The 15,143-nt window shown below is 41.8% G+C and overlaps 34 non-coding genes and 3 pseudogenes across 34 annotated transcripts; all 37 read left to right on the top strand.

Annotated features, from left to right (window-relative positions):
• The first annotated feature begins 27 nt into the window (after positions 1-27).
• LOC141355338 (5S ribosomal RNA) lies at positions 28-146 on the top strand. Its single transcript, XR_012361766.1, has one exon. It is a non-coding gene; the product is annotated as a 5S ribosomal RNA (ribosomal RNA).
• A 141-nt stretch (positions 147-287) lies between these two features.
• LOC141357799 (5S ribosomal RNA) lies at positions 288-406 on the top strand. The gene has a single exon (XR_012364286.1). It is a non-coding gene; the product is annotated as a 5S ribosomal RNA (ribosomal RNA).
• Positions 407-547: 141 nt separating this feature from the next.
• LOC141357696 (5S ribosomal RNA) lies at positions 548-666 on the top strand. Its single transcript, XR_012364183.1, has one exon. It is a non-coding gene; the product is annotated as a 5S ribosomal RNA (ribosomal RNA).
• A 141-nt stretch (positions 667-807) lies between these two features.
• LOC141357111 (5S ribosomal RNA) lies at positions 808-926 on the top strand. Its single transcript, XR_012363590.1, has one exon. It is a non-coding gene; the product is annotated as a 5S ribosomal RNA (ribosomal RNA).
• A 128-nt stretch (positions 927-1,054) lies between these two features.
• Positions 1,055-1,173, top strand: LOC141355339 (5S ribosomal RNA). Its single transcript, XR_012361767.1, has one exon. It is a non-coding gene; the product is annotated as a 5S ribosomal RNA (ribosomal RNA).
• Positions 1,174-1,314: 141 nt separating this feature from the next.
• On the top strand, positions 1,315-1,433 carry LOC141355341 (5S ribosomal RNA). The gene has a single exon (XR_012361769.1). It is a non-coding gene; the product is annotated as a 5S ribosomal RNA (ribosomal RNA).
• A 141-nt stretch (positions 1,434-1,574) lies between these two features.
• Positions 1,575-1,693, top strand: LOC141355342 (5S ribosomal RNA). The gene has a single exon (XR_012361770.1). It is a non-coding gene; the product is annotated as a 5S ribosomal RNA (ribosomal RNA).
• A 141-nt stretch (positions 1,694-1,834) lies between these two features.
• Positions 1,835-1,953, top strand: LOC141357697 (5S ribosomal RNA). The gene has a single exon (XR_012364184.1). It is a non-coding gene; the product is annotated as a 5S ribosomal RNA (ribosomal RNA).
• Positions 1,954-2,094: 141 nt separating this feature from the next.
• LOC141354119 (5S ribosomal RNA) lies at positions 2,095-2,213 on the top strand (annotated as a pseudogene).
• Positions 2,214-2,354: 141 nt separating this feature from the next.
• LOC141353843 (5S ribosomal RNA) lies at positions 2,355-2,473 on the top strand (annotated as a pseudogene).
• A 142-nt stretch (positions 2,474-2,615) lies between these two features.
• Positions 2,616-2,734, top strand: LOC141355343 (5S ribosomal RNA). Its single transcript, XR_012361771.1, has one exon. It is a non-coding gene; the product is annotated as a 5S ribosomal RNA (ribosomal RNA).
• A 141-nt stretch (positions 2,735-2,875) lies between these two features.
• LOC141355344 (5S ribosomal RNA) lies at positions 2,876-2,994 on the top strand. The gene has a single exon (XR_012361772.1). It is a non-coding gene; the product is annotated as a 5S ribosomal RNA (ribosomal RNA).
• Positions 2,995-3,135: 141 nt separating this feature from the next.
• On the top strand, positions 3,136-3,254 carry LOC141357698 (5S ribosomal RNA). The gene has a single exon (XR_012364185.1). It is a non-coding gene; the product is annotated as a 5S ribosomal RNA (ribosomal RNA).
• A 141-nt stretch (positions 3,255-3,395) lies between these two features.
• On the top strand, positions 3,396-3,514 carry LOC141355345 (5S ribosomal RNA). The gene has a single exon (XR_012361773.1). It is a non-coding gene; the product is annotated as a 5S ribosomal RNA (ribosomal RNA).
• A 121-nt stretch (positions 3,515-3,635) lies between these two features.
• On the top strand, positions 3,636-3,754 carry LOC141357021 (5S ribosomal RNA). The gene has a single exon (XR_012363493.1). It is a non-coding gene; the product is annotated as a 5S ribosomal RNA (ribosomal RNA).
• Positions 3,755-3,882: 128 nt separating this feature from the next.
• Positions 3,883-4,001, top strand: LOC141355346 (5S ribosomal RNA). Its single transcript, XR_012361774.1, has one exon. It is a non-coding gene; the product is annotated as a 5S ribosomal RNA (ribosomal RNA).
• Positions 4,002-4,142: 141 nt separating this feature from the next.
• LOC141358120 (5S ribosomal RNA) lies at positions 4,143-4,261 on the top strand. The gene has a single exon (XR_012364609.1). It is a non-coding gene; the product is annotated as a 5S ribosomal RNA (ribosomal RNA).
• A 141-nt stretch (positions 4,262-4,402) lies between these two features.
• LOC141357801 (5S ribosomal RNA) lies at positions 4,403-4,521 on the top strand. The gene has a single exon (XR_012364288.1). It is a non-coding gene; the product is annotated as a 5S ribosomal RNA (ribosomal RNA).
• A 141-nt stretch (positions 4,522-4,662) lies between these two features.
• Positions 4,663-4,781, top strand: LOC141357699 (5S ribosomal RNA). The gene has a single exon (XR_012364186.1). It is a non-coding gene; the product is annotated as a 5S ribosomal RNA (ribosomal RNA).
• Positions 4,782-4,922: 141 nt separating this feature from the next.
• On the top strand, positions 4,923-5,041 carry LOC141357112 (5S ribosomal RNA). The gene has a single exon (XR_012363591.1). It is a non-coding gene; the product is annotated as a 5S ribosomal RNA (ribosomal RNA).
• Positions 5,042-5,169: 128 nt separating this feature from the next.
• Positions 5,170-5,288, top strand: LOC141355347 (5S ribosomal RNA). The gene has a single exon (XR_012361775.1). It is a non-coding gene; the product is annotated as a 5S ribosomal RNA (ribosomal RNA).
• Positions 5,289-5,429: 141 nt separating this feature from the next.
• On the top strand, positions 5,430-5,548 carry LOC141355348 (5S ribosomal RNA). The gene has a single exon (XR_012361776.1). It is a non-coding gene; the product is annotated as a 5S ribosomal RNA (ribosomal RNA).
• Positions 5,549-5,689: 141 nt separating this feature from the next.
• LOC141355349 (5S ribosomal RNA) lies at positions 5,690-5,808 on the top strand. The gene has a single exon (XR_012361777.1). It is a non-coding gene; the product is annotated as a 5S ribosomal RNA (ribosomal RNA).
• A 141-nt stretch (positions 5,809-5,949) lies between these two features.
• LOC141357701 (5S ribosomal RNA) lies at positions 5,950-6,068 on the top strand. The gene has a single exon (XR_012364188.1). It is a non-coding gene; the product is annotated as a 5S ribosomal RNA (ribosomal RNA).
• A 141-nt stretch (positions 6,069-6,209) lies between these two features.
• Positions 6,210-6,328, top strand: LOC141355350 (5S ribosomal RNA). Its single transcript, XR_012361778.1, has one exon. It is a non-coding gene; the product is annotated as a 5S ribosomal RNA (ribosomal RNA).
• A 120-nt stretch (positions 6,329-6,448) lies between these two features.
• LOC141357113 (5S ribosomal RNA) lies at positions 6,449-6,567 on the top strand. Its single transcript, XR_012363592.1, has one exon. It is a non-coding gene; the product is annotated as a 5S ribosomal RNA (ribosomal RNA).
• Positions 6,568-6,696: 129 nt separating this feature from the next.
• Positions 6,697-6,815, top strand: LOC129417553 (5S ribosomal RNA). The gene has a single exon (XR_012361589.1). It is a non-coding gene; the product is annotated as a 5S ribosomal RNA (ribosomal RNA).
• A 129-nt stretch (positions 6,816-6,944) lies between these two features.
• Positions 6,945-7,063, top strand: LOC141355352 (5S ribosomal RNA). Its single transcript, XR_012361780.1, has one exon. It is a non-coding gene; the product is annotated as a 5S ribosomal RNA (ribosomal RNA).
• A 140-nt stretch (positions 7,064-7,203) lies between these two features.
• On the top strand, positions 7,204-7,322 carry LOC141353783 (5S ribosomal RNA; annotated as a pseudogene).
• A 141-nt stretch (positions 7,323-7,463) lies between these two features.
• Positions 7,464-7,582, top strand: LOC141358403 (5S ribosomal RNA). The gene has a single exon (XR_012364898.1). It is a non-coding gene; the product is annotated as a 5S ribosomal RNA (ribosomal RNA).
• A 129-nt stretch (positions 7,583-7,711) lies between these two features.
• On the top strand, positions 7,712-7,830 carry LOC129417358 (5S ribosomal RNA). Its single transcript, XR_012361781.1, has one exon. It is a non-coding gene; the product is annotated as a 5S ribosomal RNA (ribosomal RNA).
• A 141-nt stretch (positions 7,831-7,971) lies between these two features.
• On the top strand, positions 7,972-8,090 carry LOC129416906 (5S ribosomal RNA). Its single transcript, XR_012365001.1, has one exon. It is a non-coding gene; the product is annotated as a 5S ribosomal RNA (ribosomal RNA).
• A 121-nt stretch (positions 8,091-8,211) lies between these two features.
• LOC141355353 (5S ribosomal RNA) lies at positions 8,212-8,330 on the top strand. The gene has a single exon (XR_012361782.1). It is a non-coding gene; the product is annotated as a 5S ribosomal RNA (ribosomal RNA).
• Positions 8,331-8,459: 129 nt separating this feature from the next.
• LOC141358507 (5S ribosomal RNA) lies at positions 8,460-8,578 on the top strand. Its single transcript, XR_012365003.1, has one exon. It is a non-coding gene; the product is annotated as a 5S ribosomal RNA (ribosomal RNA).
• A 5,881-nt stretch (positions 8,579-14,459) lies between these two features.
• On the top strand, positions 14,460-14,578 carry LOC129416250 (5S ribosomal RNA). Its single transcript, XR_008635223.2, has one exon. It is a non-coding gene; the product is annotated as a 5S ribosomal RNA (ribosomal RNA).
• A 141-nt stretch (positions 14,579-14,719) lies between these two features.
• LOC141355354 (5S ribosomal RNA) lies at positions 14,720-14,838 on the top strand. The gene has a single exon (XR_012361783.1). It is a non-coding gene; the product is annotated as a 5S ribosomal RNA (ribosomal RNA).
• Positions 14,839-14,967: 129 nt separating this feature from the next.
• Positions 14,968-15,086, top strand: LOC141355355 (5S ribosomal RNA). Its single transcript, XR_012361784.1, has one exon. It is a non-coding gene; the product is annotated as a 5S ribosomal RNA (ribosomal RNA).
• The last annotated feature ends 57 nt before the right edge of the window (positions 15,087-15,143 follow it).

A 15,143-nucleotide genomic window follows, 5' to 3' on the forward strand; every position in this document is an offset into this window, starting at 1 on the left:
AGTGGCTCTCGAATCGAGTCAGCGCTCGCTTACGGCCACACCACCCTGAGCACGCCCGCTCTCGTCTGATCTCGGAAGCCAAGCAGGGTCGGGCCTGGTTAGTACTTGGATGGGAGACCGCCTGGGAATACCAGGTGCTGTAAGCATTTAATTCTTTATTTAATTAATTATTTAATTATTTATTCATATAATTTTTTTCCAGAAATGCATCCTTTCTGTAAGCGTTCGCCGATGGCATGGCGTTGCCACATTAGTCTTGAAGTGGCTCTCGAATCGAGTCAGCGCTCGCTTACGGCCACACCACCCTGAGCACGCCCGCTCTCGTCTGGTCTCGGAAGCCAAGCAGGGTCGGGCCTGGTTAGTACTTGGATGGGAGACCGCCTGGGAATACCAGGTGCTGTAAGCATTTAATTCTTTATTTAATTAATTATTTAATTATTTATTCATATAATTTTTTTCCAGAAATGCATCCTTTCTGTAAGCGTTCGCCGATGGCATGGCGTTGCCACATTAGTCTTGAAGTGGCTCTCGAATCGAGTGTGCGCTCGCTTACGGCCACACCGTCCTGAGCACGCCCGCTCTCGTCTGATCTCGGAAGCCAAGCAGGGTCGGGCCTGGTTAGTACTTGGATGGGAGACCGCCTGGGAATACCAGGTGCTGTAAGCATTTAATTCTTTATTTAATTAATTATTTAATTGTTTATTCATATAATTTTTTTCCAGAAATGCATCCTTTCTGTAAGCGTTCACCGATAGCATGGCGTTGCCACATTAGTCTTGAAGTGACTCTCGAATCGAGTCAGCGCTCGCTTACGGCCACACCACCCTGAGCACGCCCGCTCTCGTCTGATCTCGGAAGCCAAGCAGGGTCGGGCCTGGTTAGTACTTGGATGGGAGACCGCCTGGGAATCCCAGGTGCTGTAAGCATTTAATTAATTATTTAATTATTTATTCATATAATTTTTTTCCAGAATGCATCCTTTCTGTAAGCGTTCGCCGATGGCATGGCGTTGCCACATTTGTCTTGAAGTGGCTCTCGAATCGAATCAGCTCTCGCTTACGGCCACACCACCCTGAGCACGCCCGCTCTCGTCTGATCTCGGAAGCCAAGCAGGGTCGGGCCTGGTTAGTACTTGGATGGGAGACCGCCTGGGAATACCAGGTGCTGTAAGCATTTAATTCTTTATTTAATTAATTATTTAATTATTTATTCATATAATTTTTTTCCAGAAATGCATCCTTTCTGTAAGCGTTCGCCGATGGCATGGCGTTGCCACATTAGTCTTGAAGTGGCTCTCGAATCGAGTCAGCGCTCGCTTACGGCCACACCACCCTGAGCACGCCCGCTCTCGTCTGATCTCGGAAGCCAAGCAGGGTCGGGCCTGGTTAGTACTTGGATGGGAGACCGCCTGGGAATACCAGGTGCTGTAAGCATTTAATTCTTTATTTAATTAATTATTTAATTATTTATTCATATAATTTTTTTCCAGAAATGCATCCTTTCTGTAAGCGTTCGCCGATGGCATGGCGTTGCCACATTAGTCTTGAAGTGGCTCTCGAATCGAGTCAGCGCTCGCTTACGGCCACACCACCCTGAGCACGCCCGCTCTCGTCTGATCTCGGAAGCCAAGCAGGGTCGGGCCTGGTTAGTACTTGGATGGGAGACCGCCTGGGAATACCAGGTGCTGTAAGCATTTAATTCTTTATTTAATTAATTATTTAATTATTTATTCATATAATTTTTTTCCAGAAATGCATCCTTTCTGTAAGCGTTCGCCGATGGCATGGCGTTGCCACATTAGTCTTGAAGTGGCTCTCGAATCGAGTGAGCGCTCGCTTACGGCCACACCGTCCTGAGCACGCCCGCTCTCGTCTGATCTCGGAAGCCAAGCAGGGTCGGGCCTGGTTAGTACTTGGATGGGAGACCGCCTGGGAATACCAGGTGCTGTAAGCATTTAATTCTTTATTTAATTAATTATTTAATTATTTATTCATATAATTTTTTTCCAGAAATGCATTCTTTCTGTAAGCGTTCGCCGATGGCATGGCGTTGCCACATTAGTCTTGAAGTGGCTCTCGAATCGAATCAGCGCTCGCTTAGGGCCACACCACCCTGAGCACGCCCGCTCTCGTCTGATCTCGGAAGCCAAGCAGGGTCGGGCCTGGTTAGTACTTGTATGGCAGACCGCCTGGGAATACCAGGTGCTGTAAGCATTTAATTCTTTATTTAATTAATTATTTAATTATTTATTCATATAATTTTTTTCCAGAAAAGCATCCTTTCTGTAAGCGTTCGCCGATGGCATGGCGTTGCCACATTAGTTTTGAAGTGGCTCTCGAATCGAGTCAGCGCTTGCTTACGGCCACACCACCCTGAGCACGCCCGCTCTCGTCTGATCTCGGAAGCCAAGCAGGGTCGGGCCTGGTTAGTACTTGGTTGGCAGACTGCCTGGGAATACCAGGTGCTGTAAGCCTTTAATTCTTTATTTGATTAATTATTTAATTATGTATTCATATAATTTTTTTTCCAGAAATGCATCCTTTCTGTAAGCGTTCGCCGATGGCATGGCGTTGCCACATTAGTCTTGAAGTGGCTCTTGAATCGAGTCAGCGCTCGCTTACGGCCACACCACCCTGAGCACGCCCGCTCTCGTCTGATCTCGGAAGCCAAGCAGGGTCGGGCCTGGTTAGTACTTGGATGGGAGACCGCCTGGGAATACCAGGTGCTGTAAGCATTTAATTCTTTATTTAATTAATTATTTAATTACTTATTCATATAATTTTTTTCCAGAAATGCATCCTTTCTGTAAGCGTTCGCCGATGGCATGGCGTTGCCACATTAGTCTTGAAGTGGCTCTCGAATCGAGTCAGCGCTCGCTTACGGCCACACCACCCTGAGCACGCCCGCTCTCGTCTGATCTCGGAAGCCAAGCAGGGTCGGGCCTGGTTAGTACTTGGATGGGAGACCGCCTGGGAATACCAGGTGCTGTAAGCATTTAATTCTTTATTTAATTAATTATTTAATTATTTATTCATATAATTTTTTTCCAGAAATGCATCCTTTCTGTAAGCGTTCGCCGATGGCATGGCGTTGCCACATTAGTCTTGAAGTGGCTCTCGAATCGAGTGAGCGCTCGCTTACGGCCACACCGTCCTGAGCACGCCCGCTCTCGTCTGATCTCGGAAGCCAAGCAGGGTCGGGCCTGGTTAGTACTTGGATGGGAGACCGCCTGGGAATACCAGGTGCTGTAAGCATTTAATTCTTTATTTAATTAATTATTTAATTATTTATTCATATAATTTTTTTCCAGAAATGCATTCTTTCTGTAAGCGTTCGCCGATGGCATGGCGTTGCCACATTAGTCTTGAAGTGGCTCTCGAATCGAGTCAGCGCTCGCTTACGGCCACACCACCCTGAGCACGCCCGCTCTCGTCTGATCTCGGAAGCCAAGCAGGGTCGGGCCTGGTTAGTACTTGGATGGGAGACCGCCTGGGAATACCAGGTGCTGTAAGCATTTAATTAATTATTTATTCATATAATTTTTTTCCAGAAATGCATCCTTTCTGTAAGCGTTCGCCGATGGCATGGTGTTGCCACATTAGTCTTGAAGTGGCTCTCGAATCGAGTCAGTGCTTGCTTACGGCCACACCACCCTGAGCACGCCCGCTCTCGTCTGATCTCGGAAGCCAAGCAGGGTCGGGCCTGGTTAGTACTTGGATGGGAGACCACCTGGGAATCCCAGGTGCTGTAAGCATTTAATTAATTATTTAATTATTTATTCATATAATTTTTTTCCAGAATGCATCATTTCTGTAAGCGTTCGCCGATGGCATGGCGTTGCCACATTTGTCTTGAAGTGGCTCTCGAATCGAATCAGCGCTCGCTTACGGCCACACCACCCTGAGCACGCCCGCTCTCGTCTGATCTCGGAAGCCAAGCAGGGTCGGGCCTGGTTAGTACTTGGATGGGAGACCGCCTGGGAATACCAGGTGCTGTAAGCATTTAATTCTTTATTTAATTAATTATTTAATTATTCATTCATATAATTTTTTTCCAGAAATGCATCCTTTCTGTAAGCGTTCGCCGATGGCATGGCGTTGCCACATTAGTCTTGAAGTGGCTCTCGAATCGAGTCAGCGCTCGCTTACGGCCACACCACCCTGAGCACGCCCGCTCTCGTCTGATCTCGGAAGCCAAGCAGGGTCGGGCCTGGTTAGTACTTGGATGGGAGACCGCCTGGGAATACCAGGTGCTGTAAGAATTTAATTCTTTATTTAATTAATTATTTAATTATTTATTCATATAATTTTTTTCCAGAAATGCATCCTTTCTGTAAGCGTTCGCCGATGGCATGGCGTTGCCACATTAGTCTTGAAGTGGCTCTCGAATCGAGTCAGCGCTCGCTTACGGCCACACCACCCTGAGCACGCCCGCTCTCGTCTGGTCTCGGAAGCCAAGCAGGGTCGGGCCTGGTTAGTACTTGGATGGGAGACCGCCTGGGAATACCAGGTGCTGTAAGCATTTAATTCTTTATTTAATTAATTATTTAATTGTTTATTCATATAATTTTTTTCCAGAAATGCATCCTTTCTGTAAGCGTTCGCCGATGGCATGGCGTTGCCACATTAGTCTTGAAGTGGCTCTCGAATCGAGTGTGCGCTCGCTTACGGCCACACCGTCCTGAGCACGCCCGCTCTCGTCTGATCTCGGAAGCCAAGCAGGGTCGGGCCTGGTTAGTACTTGGATGGGAGACCGCCTGGGAATACCAGGTGCTGTAAGCATTTAATTCTTTATTTAATTAATTATTTAATTGTTTATTCATATAATTTTTTTCCAGAAATGCATCCTTTCTGTAAGCGTTCACCGATAGCATGGCGTTGCCACATTAGTCTTGAAGTGACTCTCGAATCGAGTCAGCGCTCGCTTACGGCCACACCACCCTGAGCACGCCCGCTCTCGTCTGATCTCGGAAGCCAAGCAGGGTCGGGCCTGGTTAGTACTTGGATGGGAGACCGCCTGGGAATCCCAGGTGCTGTAAGCATTTAATTAATTATTTAATTATTTATTCATATAATTTTTTTCCAGAATGCATCCTTTCTGTAAGCGTTCACCGATGGCATGGCGTTGCCACATTTGTCTTGAAGTGGCTCTCGAATCGAATCAGCTCTCGCTTACGGCCACACCACCCTGAGCACGCCCGCTCTCGTCTGATCTCGGAAGCCAAGCAGGGTCGGGCCTGGTTAGTACTTGGATGGGAGACCGCCTGGGAATACCAGGTGCTGTAAGCATTTAATTCTTTATTTAATTAATTATTTAATTATTTATTCATATAATTTTTTTCCAGAAATGCATCCTTTCTGTAAGCGTTCGCCGATGGCATGGCGTTGCCACATTAGTCTTGAAGTGGCTCTCGAATCGAGTCAGCGCTCGCTTACGGCCACACCACCCTGAGCACGCCCGCTCTCGTCTGATCTCGGAAGCCAAGCAGGGTCGGGCCTGGTTAGTACTTGGATGGGAGACCGCCTGGGAATACCAGGTGCTGTAAGCATTTAATTCTTTATTTAATTAATTATTTAATTATTTATTCATATAATTTTTTTCCAGAAATGCATCCTTTCTGTAAGCGTTCGCCGATGGCATGGCGTTGCCACATTAGTCTTGAAGTGGCTCTCGAATCGAGTCAGCGCTCGCTTACGGCCACACCACCCTGAGCACGCCCGCTCTCGTCTGATCTCGGAAGCCAAGCAGGGTCGGGCCTGGTTAGTACTTGGATGGGAGACCGCCTGGGAATACCAGGTGCTGTAAGCATTTAATTCTTTATTTAATTAATTATTTAATTATTTATTCATATAATTTTTTTCCAGAAATGCATCCTTTCTGTAAGCGTTCGCCGATGGCATGGCGTTGCCACATTAGTCTTGAAGTGGCTCTCGAATCGAGTGAGCGCTCGCTTACGGCCACACCGTCCTGAGCACGCCCGCTCTCGTCTGATCTCGGAAGCCAAGCAGGGTCGGGCCTGGTTAGTACTTGGATGGGAGACCGCCTGGGAATACCAGGTGCTGTAAGCATTTAATTCTTTATTTAATTAATTATTTAATTATTTATTCATATAATTTTTTTCCAGAAATGCATCCTTTCTGTAAGCGTTCGCCGATGGCATGGCGTTGCCACATTAGTCTTGAAGTGGCTCTCGAATCGAGTCAGCGCTCGCTTACGGCCACACCACCCTGAGCACGCCCGCTCTCGTCTGATCTCGGAAGCCAAGCAGGGTCGGGCCTGGTTAGTACTTGGATGGGAGACCGCCTGGGAATACCAGGTGCTGTAAGCATTTAATTAATTATTTATTCATATAATTTTTTCCAGAAATGCATCCTTTCTGTAAGCGTTCGCCGATGGCATGGTGTTGCCACATTAGTCTTGAAGTGGCTCTCGAATCGAGTCAGCGCTCGCTTACGGCCACACCACCCTGAGCACGCCCGCTCTCGTCTGATCTCGGAAGCCAAGCAGGGTCGGGCCTGGTTAGTACTTGGATGGGAGACCGCCTGGGAATCCCAGGTGCTGTAAGCATTTAATTAATTATTTAATTATTTATTCATATAATTTTTTTCCAGAAATGCATCCTTTCTGTAAGCGTTTGCCGATGGCATGGCGTTGCCACATTAGTCTTGAAGTGGCTCTCGATTTGAGTCAGCGCTCGCTTACGGCCACACCACCCTGAGCACACCCGCTCTCGTCTGATCTCGGAAGCCAAGCAGGGTCGGGCCTGGTTAGTACTTGGATGGGAGACCGCCTGGGAATACCAGGTGCTGTAAGCATTTAATTCTTTATTTTATTATTTATTCATATAACTTTTTTCCAGAAATGCATCCTTTTTGTAAGCGTTCGCCGATGGCATGGCGTTGCCACATTAGTCTTGAAGTGGCTCTCGAATCAAGTCAGCGCTCGCTTACGGCCACACCACCCTGAGCACGCCCGCTCTCGTCTGATCTCGGAAGCCAAGCAGGGTCGGGCCTGGTTAGTACTTGGATGGGAGACCGCCTGGGAATACCAGGTGCTGTAAGCATTTAATTCTTTATTTAATTAATTATTTAATTATTTATTCATATAATTTTTTCCAGAAATGCATCCTTTCTGTAAGCGTTCGCCGATGGCATGGCGTTGCCACATTAGTCTTGAAGTGGCTCTCGAATCGAGTAAGCGCTCGCTTACGGCCACACTGTCCTGAGCACGCCCGCTCTCTTCTGATCTCGGAAGCCAAGCAGGGTCGGGCCTGGTTAGTACTTGGATGGGAGACCGCCTGGGAATACCAGGTGCTGTAAGCATTTAATTCTTTATTTAATTAATTATTGAATTATTTATTCATATAATTTTTTTCCAGAAATGCATCCTTTCTGTCAGCGTTCGCCGATGGCATGGCGTTGCCACATTAGTCTTGAAGTGGCTCTCGAATCGAGTCAGCGCTTGCTTACGGCCACACCACCCTGAGCACGCCCGCTCTCGTCTGATCTCGGAAGCCAAGCAGGGTCGGGCCTGGTTAGTACTTGGATGGGAGACCGCCTGGGTATACCAGGTGCTGTAAGCATTTAATTAATTATTTAATTATTTGTTCATATAATTTTTTTCCAGAAATGCATCCTTTCTGTAAGCGTTCGCCGATGGCATGGCGTTGCCACATTAGTCTTGAAGTGGCTCTCGAATCGAGTCAGCGCTCGCTTACGGCCACACCACCCTGAGCACGCCCGCTCTCGTCTGATCTCGGAAGCCAAGCAGGGTCGGGCCTGGTTAGTACTTGGATGGGAGACCGCCTGGGAATACCAGGTGCTGTAAGCATTTAATTCTTTATTTAATTAATTATTTAATAATTTATTCATATAATTTTTTTCCAGAAATGCATCCTTTCTGTAAGCGTTCGCCGATGGCATGGCGTTGCCACATTAGTCTTGAAGTGGCTCTCGAATCGAGTCAGCGCTCGCTTACGGCCACACCACCCTGAGCACGCCCGCTCTCGTCTGATCTCGGAAGCCAAGCAGGGTCGGGCCTGGTTAGTACTTGGATGGGAGACCGCCTGGGAATACCAGGTGATGTAAGCATTTAATTAATTATTTATTCATATAATTTTTTTCCAGAAATGCATCCTTTCTGTAAGCGTTCGCCGATGGCATGGCGTTGCCACATTAGTCTTGAAGTGGCTCTCGAATCGAATCAGCGCTCGCTTACGGCCACACCACCCTGAGCACGCCCGCTCTCGTCTGATCTCGGAAGCCAAGCAGGGTCGGGCCTGGTTAGTACTTGGATGGGAGACCGCCTGGGAATACCAGGTGCTGTAAGCATTTAATTAATTATTTAATTATTTATTCATATAACTTTTTTCCAGAAATGCATCCTTTTTGTAAGCGTTCGCCGATGGCATGGCGTTGCCACATTAGTCTTGAAGTGGCTCTCGAATCAAGTCAGCGCTCGCTTACGGCCACACCACCCTGAGCACGCCCGCTCTCGTCTGATCTCGGAAGCCAAGCAGGGTCGGGCCTGGTTAGTACTTGGATGGGAGACCGCCTGGGAATACCAGGTGATGTAAGCATTTAATTAATTATTTATTCATATAATTTTTTCCAGAAATGCATCCTTTCTGTAAGCGTTCGCCGATGGCATGGCGTTGCCACATTAGTCTTGAAGTGGCTCTCGAATCGAATCAGCGCTCGCTTACGGCCACACCACCCTGAGAGCGCTAGAGAGCACACAGGAAGTGAGTTGGCAGTAGTTTGGTGAGAGAGGCTCACCACATGGTTTTGATTTATTTTTTGTTTTGTTTAAAAGTTTTTTCATTTAATATTATATAAGTTAATTTTGAATATTATTTCAAAGTGCTCCCCAACAGTGTAAACTGTTTGGGGAGCCACTTGTTTAAAAACAAAAAAGTAGAAGAAACATGGCGGACGATGAAAGAAAGGAAACACAACGAGACAAAGACACTGAAACAAAACAGAAGATGGATGTTAATGGAAAAAAGAATGACCGGAACAAAAGAACCTATGCAAAAGAAGCAACTATTATTGTGGATTTAAAAGAAGTGATTGATGGAAAAGCAGAGGATGTGATAAAAGCTGTGACAGACAAGATTGGAGCAGGAAAACTAATAGCGGTAAGACCCAGAGCAGGAAAAGAATATGAACTTACTTTAGTAAATGAAGAATCATGTGAAGATCTTCTGGATGGATTAATTGTCAAAAATCAGAGTTGTGAAGTAAGAACTTTAGAAACAAGAGAATGTATTGTTTCATTTATGCACCTGCCGGCTTATTTGAACAATGAACAGATTTTGCATAAACTTTACCAATGGCGTGTGATACCAGTGACAGATATAAAAAGAAGATATTATCCGGGAACAGATATTGCAGATGGTACAAGATATCTTAAAGTAAGATTTCCTAAAGACGTGGCTTCCCTGCCCTACAGCACGAAATTTGAGACGGCGGAAGGAGCACAATATTTCCGGATTATGCACGATCGTCAGATGAAAATCTGTCGACTCTGCATGGATCCGGGACATATACTCAAGGACTGTCCAAATTTTACATGTCGTGAATGTGAGGAGCAGGGCCATTATGCTAGGAATTGTACTGCTGTTAAATGCCCGGATTGCAACAGAGCCTTGGTAAAATGCGAATGCTGGATGGAAAATAATAGTGTTGCAGAAAATCAAGAAGAGTCTCAGGAGCTATCGGATGAGGAAGAGGAATCACAAGATAAAATGGATAAGATGGACTTTATAAATGTTGCTCCAACTGAAAGAACGGAAAAAAACACAGAACCAAAGGATGTACTAAGCAGTGAGGAAGTAATTGAATTGGACAAGAGAGGGAATGTTGAAGAAGGTGCATGCATGATTTCAGAGGTACCCGAAACACAACTGGATCAGCTGGAAAAAGATGATGAAAATCTGAAGGAACAGAGTGATACATGGACACCTTTGGAAATATCTAAGACAGAGATGGACAAAATAGAAAGGATGGAGCAGGAAAATCTCAATGAGGATCATTCACTTACAAAAGAGATGCTGCATAGAAGAAGATCCATAAAGGTGATTCCGAACTTTAAAATTGCTAAAAAGAAAAGAGTGAGTAGAAAACTTGAACATATGAGAGGCATGCAAGATGACGTAATGGAACCTGAAAGTACTGACTAATGGGACTGATATTTAATATATTATATATGTGTATGTTTTGGCGACTGGTTTCAATTAATGTTAGAGGTTTATTGAGTATTGATAAGTTTGAAAAGGTCAAAGAACTGTGTAAAAAACAAAATATCATTTTTATACAAGAAACAAACTGGAATGATGAAATAATAGAGGTTTTTCAGAAAAAGTGGCAAGGTGAAATATTTTATAATAATGGTGATGGTAAAATGGGGAGAGGGGTAGCAATTTTAGTCAAGAAAGAAATGAGCAGCAGTATTGAAGAATTATATAAAGATGAAGAAGGAAAATGTTTAGCTATAAAGATAAAAAATGAAGGGAAAAGTATAACTCTATGTAATGTGCATGCTCCAGTTGTGGAGAAAGAAAAAAGGTTTTTTTTTGCAAAGATTGCAAGTTTAATGTACTCATGGGAAAATGCGATATTAATTGGTGATTTCAATACAGTTTTTAATAGAATTGATTTAGCGGATGGTATGGTATTTAAGAGTGACAGTGGAAGAAAAGAATTAGAGAAACTAATAGAAAACAATAATTTCGTAGACATATGGAGAGAAAGAAATGAGGGGAAAAAACAATACTCTAGAAGACAAATAGTAGATAATTTTTTAAAACAAAGTAGAATTGATTTTATATTATGTAAAAGAGAACTGGAGGATTTTATACATAGTATTTATTATAAGGAAACTGCTTTAAGCGATCATGATTTCCTGCTTATGAATATAGATTTTAATGAAGTTGAAAGAGGTAAAGGAGTATGGGTTTTAAATGCAGAGATTTTAAAACAGGAATCATACAAAAAAGCAATAGAAAATATAATAGCTAATGAGAAACAAGATAAGATGTCTCGGGAAGATATACGAATATGGTGGGATAATACAAAATATGAAATAAAGAAATATACTATTAAAATCAGTAAACTAATACAAAAGGCTAAGAGAAGTAAGGAAGAAGAGGTAAGAAAAGATCTAAATGAAGAATTAAATAAAGAAAATGGAGATATTGAGAAAATATTGAATTTAGAGGAAATGTTGAGAGATATAGAAGAGCGAAAATGTAGAGGGGCTAAGATAAGAAGTAAAGCAAAATATCTGGTGGAAGGAGAGAAGTGCACAAAATTCTTTTTTAATTTAGAGAAAAGTAAAGGTAGTGGAGAGACAATAAAAGAAATAAGAGGAAAGAATGGTGATAAAATAATAGAAACACAGGGAATATTAAAGGAAGTCAGAGAATATTATGAAGAACTTTTTAAAAAAGGTCAAATAAACAAAAAAGAAGGTGAATTTTTATTGGAACAGATTGAGAAAAGTGTGTGTGAAGAAAATAAAATAATGTGCGATGAGGAGATAAAGTTAGATGAAATAAAAGAGGCAATAATGCAATTAAACAATGGGAAAAGTCCAGGCTTAGATGGGTTAACAGCTGAATTTTACAAAGCTTTTAAGGATGTTTTATCGCCAATTTTAAAGGAAATTTTTGAAGAGATTTTTAACAAAAAGGAAGCAACACAGCTAATGAGAATGGGTTTAGTGAAATTGATATACAAGAAAAAAGGTGGGAAAGATGTTTTAAGCAATTACAGACCCCTGACGATGTTAAACACAGATTTTAAAATTTTAGCAAAGGTTTTAGCAAACAGATTGAAAATGGTTTTACCAAGAATAATCAAAACAAATCAAGCATACGGTGTTAAGGGCAAAGATATTACAGACACAATAAGGAATATAAGAGATGTTATTCAATATATGAAAGTAGAAAAGAAAGATGGTTACGTAATAAGTGTGGATTTTGAAAAAGCTTTTGACAGAGTGGAGCATGAGTTTTTATTTAGTGTTTTAAAAATGTTTGGTTTTGGTGAAAAGTTTTTAAAGTGGATAAAGTGTTTATATACAGGAACATTAAGTTGTATCAAATGTAATGGTTTTATCACTGAATGTTTTAACATAACAAGGTCAATCAAACAAGGATGTCCGCTCTCAGCAATGCTTTACAGTCTAGTAACTGAAGCACTGGGGATAGCGATAATGAGAGAAAAAGAAATACATGGAATTAAATTAAAACAAGGAGAAGAGGGACAGAAAATTTACCAATATGCTGATGATACAACACTTATCTTAAAGGACATGGAAAGTATAACGAAAGCAATGGAAATTATCAGAAAATATTGTGAAGGATCAGGGGCAAAGGTTAACATGGAAAAAACTGTAGTAATGAGAGTGGGAAGTGCAAAAGTTTTACCAGAAAACTTTACTTTCAAAAGTCAACAAGAAATGAAAATTTTAGGAATAAGAATAGGAGAAAACGAAAAGAGAGCCAAAGAATTAATGTGGGATGAAGTTATAGGAGGTATGGAAAGAAGGTTGGAATGGTGGAAACAAAGGAGACTGAATTTAATTGGAAAAGTTTTAATTGTGAATACACTCATGTTGTCTAAATTGTGGTATGTTTTAGGGGTAGTCCCAATGGACAAATGGCATGTACAAAGAGTTAAAAAATGTGTAACTGATTTTATCTGGGAAGGAAAACCACCGAGAATAGGATACAATACGCTAATAGGTGCAAAGGAGGATGGAGGTTTAGAACTAATAGATCCAGAAATCAGGAAGAAAAGCATGAGAGTGAAAGTTGTGAAAAAATTTTTAAATGAAGATTTTAAAGCAGAATGGAAAGTAGTGATGGGATATTTTCTAAAGAAATGTGGAGGTTGTAATATGAACGAGGGTATTTTATGGATGAAATTAAAACCTAATATGATCACTGGAATTTCTGAGTTTTATAAAGAGGTTTTAGAAGCATGGGGAGAGTTTTTATCTTTTGTGAAAATACAGCCTGAAGGAAGAGAAACGCTTTTAAATCAACCATTGTTCTTAAATCCAAATATTTTAGCACAAGGAAAATAATTGTTTTATACACACTGGTTAAAAGGAGGAATATGTAAAGTTAAAGATGTTTTATATGAATACATAGAAGGTTTTGTACCAAAGCAAGTAATAATAGATGCTATGGATGAAATTGGAGAAGATTTTGAGAAAGAGATATTAGAAAGACAATTCGACACAGTCAAAAGTGCAATACCAAAAGGATGGATAAAGAAAATTAAGGAGAACGATGAAGGAAATGAGAATGTGAACGTTTTTTTAAATGACAAAAATGTACAAGAATGTGTTCTTAAAACGTTTTATGTTTGTTTTAGAGAGAAAACATACAAAAGACCAGTAGCAGAAAAGTTTTGGCAAAAGATTTTTGTGGATTTTGATGTGGAAACAATGTGGAAAAATTTGAAGTGGAAATATTTGGATACAAAATTAGAATGCATGGATTATTTTATAAGACAGAATGTGATTTTTACAGAGACCAAGCTGGCACAAATAGGAAGCAGTGAAAATGCAATGTGTAAGGTATGTGAGAAAGAGAATGAAAGCATTATGCACCTGTTTTTAAAGTGTCCTAAATTAACAGTTTTTATGGTTAAGTTGAAAAGTGTTGTACAGCAAATGATTGAAAACAGAACAGAGGACATTGATACAGAGACAGAATGGAATAAGATGTTTTTATTTGGTTTTAATGGAAGTAAAACAAAAGTTGTTAATTTGTTTTTATCTGTTGCAAGAACTGTTATCTGGGAAAGAAGAAACATTGTAAAAAAGAAACGTGATGCTAACATAGATATCTGGAAAATGTACAAAAGGAAATTAGAACAATATGTAAAAATGGTAGAAGAGTACTTTCAATGGCAACAGAACACTGATAATTTCAGACAAATATTTGCAACAAATAATCCATGTATTGTGAACACCACAAAAGGTTTTAATTTGAAATTGCCAAAATGATCATGATGTTTTATATATGCTACATATTGTGTTATTTTCTTTTAATTTTTCTCTTTTAATATATTCCTTTGGCTGTTTAATTTATTCATTTATTTATTTATTTATTTATTTTTTTTTTTGTTTGTTTGTTTGTTTTTAAAATGTGACTGTTAAAATGATGTATGTACATGCAGATTTGTGAAATAATAAAAAAAAAAAAAAAAAAAAAGCACGCCCGCTCTCGTCTGATCTCGGAAGCCAAGCAGGGTCGGGCCTGGTTAGTACTTGGATGGGAGACCGCCTGGGAATACCAGGTGCTGTAAGCATTTAATTAATTATTTAATTATTTATTCATATAATTTTTTTCCAGAAATGCATCCTTTCTGTAAGCGTTCGCCGATGGCATGGCGTTGCCACATTAGTCTTGAAGTGGCTCTCGAATCGAGTCAGCGCTCGCTTACGGCCACACCACCCTGAGCACGCCCGCTCTCGTCTGATCTCGGAAGCCAAGCAGGGTCGGGCCTGGTTAGTACTTGGATGGGAGACCGCCTGGGAATACCAGGTGCTGTAAGCAGTTAATTCTTTATTTAATTAATTATTTAATTATTTATTCATATAACTTTTTTCCAGAAATGCATCCTTTCTGTAAGCGTTCGCCGATGGCATGGCGTTGCCACATTAGTCTTGAAGTGGCTCTCGAATCGAGTCAGCACTCGCTTACGGCCACACCACCCTGAGCACGCCCGCTCTCGTCTGATCTCGGAAGCCAAGCAGGGTCGGGCCTGGTTAGTACTTGGATGGGAGACCGCCTGGGAATACCAGGTGCTGTAAGCATTTAATTAATTATATAATTATTTATTCATATAACTTTTTTCCAGAAATGCATCCTTTCTGTAAGCGTTCGCCGATGGCATGGCGTTGCCACATTAGTCTTGAAGTGGCTCTCGAATCAAGTCAGCGCTCGCTTACGGCCACACCACCCTGAGCACGCCCGCTCTCGTCTGATCTCGGAAGCCAAGCAGGGTCGGGCCTGGTTAGTACTTGGATGGGAGACCGCCTGGGAATACCAGGTGCTGTAAGCATTTAATTCTTTATTTAATTAATTATTTAATTATTTATTCATATAATTTTTTTCCAGA

The sequence above is a fragment of the Misgurnus anguillicaudatus genome, chromosome 21 (assembly GCF_027580225.2).
Source record: "Misgurnus anguillicaudatus chromosome 21, ASM2758022v2, whole genome shotgun sequence".
NCBI lineage: Eukaryota > Metazoa > Chordata > Actinopteri > Cypriniformes > Cobitidae > Misgurnus > Misgurnus anguillicaudatus.